Here is a 7,512-nt window from a genome sequence, read left to right on the forward strand (position 1 = left end):
AAAAACCTATAGCTAACATCAAAATTAATGATGAAAGACTGAAAACTTTCTGCCTAAGGTAAGAAATAAGAGAAGGATGCTAATTCTCACCACTTCTATTCAATATTGTACTAGAAATCCTAGCCAAGGTAGTTAGGCAAGAAAAAGAAGTAAAAGGGATCCAGATTGAGAGGGAAGGAATAAAACCAACCCTATAGGTAGATGGCATGATCTTAACTGTAAAAAATTCTAAATTACTGATAAAAAACCTGTTAGAACTAAATAAATAGTTCAGCAAGGTTGAAGAATATAAGGCCAATATGCAAAAATAAGTGGTATTTCAACACACTGGCAATGAACAACCTAAAAGTGAATTTAAGGAGGCAAATTCATTTATAAAGCCATCAAACAAAAATAAAATACAAAGGTATCATTTAACATAAGATGCACAGAAACTGTACACTAAGAATTATAAAACTTTATTGAAAGAAATTACATATCTCTGCTTTTATTTTAGTAAATGGATAGATACCCTGTGTTCATGGATTTGAAGACTTAAATTGTTAAGCTACTCCCAAATTGATTTAGTGATTCAACGCAATCACTATCAAAACTTCAACTGCCTTTTTGACAGAAATGGAGAGCTGATCCTAAAATTCTATGAAATTATGGGAGTTCAAAAACAGGCAAAGAAATCTTGAAAAAAAAGGGACAAAGAGAACTGACACTTCCCAACTTTAAATTCTACTACAAAGCTACAATAATCAAGACAGTGTGGAACTGACATAAAGATAAATATATATCAGGGGAATATAATTGTAAGTCCAGAAATAAACCTATACATCTATGATCAATTGGTTGTAGACGAGGGTGCTGTTATAGTCCAACTTCTGCTGCTTATAATCAAACACCTGAAACTGGGTAATTTATAAAGAAAAGGGATTCTTTTCTTTGGAAGCTGAGAAGTCCAAGGTCAAGGGGCCACATCTGCTGAAGGCATGTGTGCTAGTGGGGCGTACTCTGCAAAGCCCCAAGATGGCCTAGTGCATTACATGGCACAGGAGCTGAGCATACTAGCTCAGGTCTCTCTTCCTCTTTTTATAAATACCAGTCCAATTCCCATGATACTTCATTAATCCATTGATTAATGTATGTATTAGTTCATTCATGAGGGCAGAGCCTTCATGACCCAATCACTTCTTAATGATCTCATCTCTCAATATTCCACATTGACGATTAAGTTTCAACATGAGTGTTGGAGGGTACAAACATCCAAACCCTAGCATGTTCCAGAAGCATTCAATGGGAAAAGAATGCTCATTTTAATACAGCACGAAAAGGTTAATATCTATATTCAAAATAATGAATTTGAATGCCTACCTCACACCATATACAACACTGAAGTCAAAATGGTTCAAGGATCTAAACAGAAGAGCTTACACTATAACAGTCCTAGAAGAAAACATAAGTGTAAACCTTTGTAATTGTCTTAGTCTATTCACATTAAAACAAAAATTCTAAAGATTAGGTGGCTTGAAATAACAAACATTTATTTCTAATAGTTCTTGAAGCTGGAAAGTCCAAGATCAAGTAGATTCAGTCTACAATGCCAGTAGATTCCGTCTAAGATAAGGGCTTATTTTCTAGTACATAGATAGCCTTTTCACTTTTCACTGTGTTCTCACATGGTAGAAAGAGAACTTTCTGGGGTGTCTTTTATAAGGAGACAAATTTGATAAGCTTGTTTCAGGGATTATAGTTTTTCTTCTTTGCAACTTTTGGCAATGTTGGCTATTCCCTCCTTGAAGCCTTCTTGCTTCACAGAAACCTTCTATCATTTCTTCACTGCCCCCACCCCCATCTCTTTCCACTCTTCTAGAGAATAGCCCTGTCAGGCTCCCTCAAAGCCCTGTCTTGCACTAACTGCTCCTTATGTCAGTGTTCCAGAGTTGTGGGCTCAGTCTTTTTCACTCCATGGTTCATTATTTTCTTTTGTTGACTGATTGATTTACTCATTTATTCATCATCTGGCACAGTACATGACACCCTGAAGCAAATTCTTGTGACTCAAAACTCAGTTTTGAGGTCATTTCCTCAGGGAAGACTCCTCTTAACTACTACAGACATAGCCCAGCTCAGTTCAACTTTGAGGTAACTCATGCCTGAGGATCTTGGTACTTATCCCTGCTCTAAAACTTTCCCCACTGTTATAATTTTTGTCTGAGATTCTGCCACTAGACTCAGTCCTTGGAGACAGGAACTACATTCTAGTAATTTTTGTTTCACCATCATGCCCAGAAAAAGAAAGAGTCCGTTAGTGTTAATTGAATAAATTAAAATATTTTGTAAGCTATTGTACTGTGCATGATTAGCATTCCAAAATTAGAGAGATATCTTTTATCTCTAAATTGCAAAAACACTTGGAAGAAAGAACACTGAAGATCAAATGACTGATCATTTCTTAAGGACAGGCTTGGAGAGAGGAAAAGTATGTGGTAGGAAACTGAAGAACAGGGACTCCATCAAACAGACACATGCTCAAAGCCTGGCTTTGCCACTTACTATGTCACTTGGCCCCTCTGAAATTCAGTTTCTATAGAAATTCTTGCAGAGTTTATAAATGAAGGGGGTAAATCACTTAAAATACTAACTGAGACTTAGTAAATCCTAATAAATTTTAGCAATTTTTGCTGAATTTTATACAATTCAAAAATTCATCAGTGTCTTAGTCAGTTCTGTGAAGCTATAACAGAATGCCACAGACTGAGCAACTCATAATAGACAGAAATTTATTTGCTCACAGTTCTGGAGGCTGGGAAGTTCAAAATTGAGGGGCTAGCATCTGGTGAGTGCTTTCTTGCTGCATAACTCCACGGCAAAAGGGCAAAGAGAGTGAGAGAGAGTGGTGGGGGAAGGAGAAAGAAAGGATGGAGAGAACAAGAAATAAGTATTTAACTCATCCATTCGTAAGGAAGGAACCCACTCCCACAGTAACATTAATCCATTCATAAGGGCAAAGCCCTCCTGACCTAATCACCTCTTAAAAGTCCTACTTCTTAATATTATTATAATGACAATTAAATTTGAACATGGGTTTGGAAAAAGATAAACATTCAAATCATATTGATAATTTTTTAATCCATACTTTGTGTGCTGCTAAGAAAAATACGCCATTGATTGAAAGACCCATTCTTCTTTTTTTTTTTTTAAGCGAGATGAGGGCTCACTGTGTTGTTCAGGTTGGTCTCAAACTCCTGGGCTCAAGCAATCCTCTCCCCACCTCCGCTTCCAAAAGCGCTGGGATTACAGGCATGAGCCACCATGCCTGGCCAAAAGACCCATTCTTATTTCAGAAATGCTGAAGTATTCATGGAACAGATTATAGAATCAATAAAATCCCTTATTCTTGTTGCTATGGCCTGAATGTTTGTATCTCACCCCTGAAATTTATGTTTAAATCCTCCCCCAATTCCCAAGGTGATGGTGTTAGGAAGTAGGACCTTTGGGAGGTAATTAGGTCATGAGGACTCTGACCATATGAATGGGATTAGTGCCCTCACAGGAGAGGCCTGAGTGAGCTGTTTGCCCTTTCCACCGTGTGAGGACACAGCAAGAAGGCACCACTTATAAGGAAGCATGCCCTCACCAGATACCAAATCTGCCAGCACCTTGATCTTTGATTTTCCAGTTCCAGAACCATGAGCAATAAATTTCTGTTGCTAATAAGCCACCCAATTTATGGTATTTTGATATAGGAATCCAAAAATACTAAGACAATTATGCCTTACAGGAAAAAACAAAATTGCAGAGGATAGACTAGACTGTAAGAGGTTATTTTGGGGACTCAGATAGGAGAAGTTAGTCCTATCATATATACTAGATGTAAATAGGCAAACATCCTCTCCCCATTTATTTCATTTCAGACGCAAGGTGCTGGATATTGGAATCCTGCTGCATGCAAAGGAAGATGAAGAGACACTGTAATTAATGTGAACCATCCTCTCATGAACAGACATTTACAGAACTAAAGGGGAGTCAGAGCATTCCAAAGTAGGAACTCATTAAGCTTCTCTGAAATGAGAATGACTAAGTACAAAATATCTCATGCAACTGATAACTTGTTTTTTAGACAATTAAAAATATGAAAAGGAAACTAATTTCTAATACTTTTATATATTCAATACTTTTAAAGGCACACTTTCATATAAATTAGTGAAGTTTTGAACCTACTTTCAACTTGTACCCCACTTTGGCATTCTATCACATCAAATCACAGTAGTATACAGGTCTCCTCTTTGGAATTTTGAAACTCAGTGTGAAATATGAGAGCACTATTTTAGATGAAAGTAAAGATCTTGCATAAGAAACAGCCGAAGTAATCAATTCTTTTTAATCACAGGGCTAAGGTGTGTCCTTTAGTAGATAATTTGTGACATGAGGCCAAAAAAAAAAAAAAAAAAAAGAAACAATTGTCAAAGGTGACTGGGACAACGAACATAGTGAGTATAGCTGTTCTTATCTCTGGAGACTAGAGCACTCATGTGGATGGAACATTAGTCAAAAATTAGGGTGGTGAATGGAGTTGTTGCTAATGGTTACTCCATAGCAATATATAATGGAGTATGCTTGGCATTGGCATTGCCTGCTAAACAAGAGATGCTGGACTATAATTAGAATGTTGGTGCTCATCAAAATGCAGTAAAACAAGAATAGTAATTACTTAAACCTGAACCTACATTCCACAAGATGACTTTGCTTTTTAAATTATTTATTCTAACAGCATTTATTAACGAAAAAACTATTAGGTCATGAAAAATTAAGATCTCATAGAGTAGAAAGATGAGTCTGAGATTTCCATATAATGACCAATATTTAGAAAAGTGTAAATTTCAGTGAAAATCACTGCAGGGTATTTGTCTTACTCAGAAAGAGATTTCCTTTTGCTAATAGGTACCTCCTCATCTCTACTTCATTCTTTTGTACCACTATGTCTGCATTGAGACACAGCTGACTACCATACCATAATATCAGCAAAGAAATGACTTACAGGCTTGAACTGGAGCTTTCTGTTCTCTGAGAATGATTGATGATTGTGCAGTTATCAAAGTTCTTGCTGTAGATGAAGTTGAATCCAGCCTTGCATATTTTCTTTTGAATTTTTCAAAGCTTCCTATATGTATGAAGATTAGGTAAAGCACAATCATTCTAACATTTCTAACACATTCTTCGTAGTCTTCTAGGCCTTAATTCTATAGAATTGAATTAATCTTTTAGAAATTACACTTAATTTTTTGTTTTTCTTATGCTTACTAGACACAGTATAGATATTTTCCCTTCAGACCTAAGTTACACCTAAACTGTGTTTTGTTGTTTATTGTAAATGAAATTGGCAAGAAATAGAAAAGGACCATTCTAGTTAGTCATGAGATCACTAGAGATGTAAATTAGTTTGATTAAATTGCATTTTTGAAAAACCAAATTATAATGGTCCTCATAAGGAACTTCACTATATTTTCTCATATTTGATAGATGAAACAAGGATTACTCCAGAAGTTCAGCAAGTATACAACAGGATATGGACCTAAAATTTTCAGATTTTAGTCTGTTTCACATATGACCCACACTTACATGTATAGCCCCAACACACTCTCACATCCAGGCCTTCCAACCCACTTGCAGAAACGTAATTTTTAGGATATTTTATAGATCAGTTTATACTTTTGTTAAACATTATCTTGTAGCATTTGCATTTACCTGATGGAGTTTAATTCTTCCTACTAACAGGTTAGGCAACTCCAAAACGCTATACTTTCTATAAGTTATATACATAAGCTAAATTGAAGTATGGCTTCATAACTCATAGATATCTAACTTTTTAATCATTGTTTGAAACTATACAAGCTATTACTTTTATAATTATCATGTTACATAAGTGCAAATAATTCAGTACAGACTTGGATATTTAATTTATCAACATCTGCGCTGGTTAAGCATGCCTGCAAAGTCTTTAAATGATTCAGTGTAACAATTATTCAATGTAATGTTGGCTTGAACATTTCATACAACTTTGCTGGCCCACCTGCCCAAGGGTAGCAACCATAGAACAATGTACTTGTATTGCATAGCAAGAATGCTCCACAATGTTGTAAAACATCAACAGAAAACAGAAAAAGTTGCAACAACTGACAATTATTTCTGTGTTTGTTACAACCTTATGAGCTAAAACTAACATTTAATAACATCAGACATGGAACTATGCACGATTCATGTACACTAACCCCATTCTCAGAACTACGTTGTGGGGTAGGTGCTATTATTTACCACAGGAAACTGTGCAACAGACATATAATCACACAGAACCATCACTGGAGGAGTCAAGGTTTGAACTCTGGTCAGCTGGTCTTACCACTGTGTAACTATTAATGATAACTGAAATTAATTAGGTTATTTATCATTGAATTGGTTGAAGTTTGGATATTCAAAATATTAGACTTTTTTCTTCAGTTAACTTAAATAAGGTCAAAGTTAAGTTACCAATAGTCACGAATGAGACTATGTCATGGACCTATTCCTCTTAATTTTTTTTTATTTGCTTATTTTCATGATACCCAAAATGTTTTATTTCAGCCTTGACCAAATACATTAATAATCCTTTCACTAAAAATCATTAATCTAGAAAAATTACCTTAGAATTTCTCCAAATACTGTTGAATAATGCTGGTCAAAATGTATCATGTAGATACCTAGTGCAACATTTTGTAAAGCAAAATGTACTTTAAAAACACAGACTTGATTTGTCTGTGTAAAGACTGTGTTTTCTGCTATCTGCATAAAATGGACCACAGCCATGGAGGTGTATTCTCTTCTGTAGCTTTTTAAATATGCTCAGTAACCAGATTAGCAAAGCACTGTTATCATAAGTTTATCTTCTTGCTTCTCATTTTATTCTGGTAGACTGCACTGTGTACTCAGGGCTATGCTACTGCACCTAAACACTGCAACCCCATTCACTCTCCTCAGGTCCTGGTTTTCTAGACTTAATTACTTCTCCCAACATTTGCCATTGTCCATGATGACATTTTCAAGCCTATTTTTGCATTGAAGATTTATAGCAAATAATTCTTAACTGAGTCACCCACTAGGGTGGTCTTTTGAGAAAAACAACTGTTTCAGCATTATCCCCTAAAATTTCCTCCAGGGTTACTTTTAGAGACACATATTTAAAAATTCAAACAGGTGATCAGTATCATTATTCTTACTTCTTTTAAAAAAATTGTCTGTATGTAAACAAGCAGCAGAATTTGTTTTCAGTGAAACCTTTTGGCTACAACATGGAGATACAGGATATTATTGAACAATTTTGCTAATCACATCTGTGCAATAATAAATTTCTCTCTTCCATTCTCTTAACTACACAAGCTTTGCTCCAGGATTAGTTCTAAACTTAAAGACTTTGCAAGATTGCTTAATTTTGGAAGAATGTAGTTAATATCTTATTCCAAGAGTCTACCTGAGCTACTTACAGCCATATTC

At 35.4% G+C, this 7,512-nt stretch overlaps 1 protein-coding gene across 1 annotated transcript in view; it reads right to left on the minus strand.

Moving 5' to 3' along the window:
- Positions 1-1,358: 1,358 nt before the first annotated feature.
- LOC105483600 (XK related 9) overlaps positions 1,359-7,512 on the minus strand; it is a 170,194-nt gene continuing 164,040 nt past the window's right edge. Inside the window, exons 9-10 of the transcript XR_011606952.1 lie at positions 5,027-5,149; positions 1,359-1,431 (exon numbers count right to left, since the gene is read on the minus strand). The gene's annotated coding sequence lies outside the window, so the exon portion shown is untranslated. The remainder of the gene's footprint in view (positions 1,432-5,026; positions 5,150-7,512) is intronic.

This window comes from Macaca nemestrina, chromosome 8 (genome assembly GCF_043159975.1).
Source record: "Macaca nemestrina isolate mMacNem1 chromosome 8, mMacNem.hap1, whole genome shotgun sequence".
Taxonomy (NCBI): Eukaryota; Metazoa; Chordata; class Mammalia; order Primates; family Cercopithecidae; genus Macaca; species Macaca nemestrina.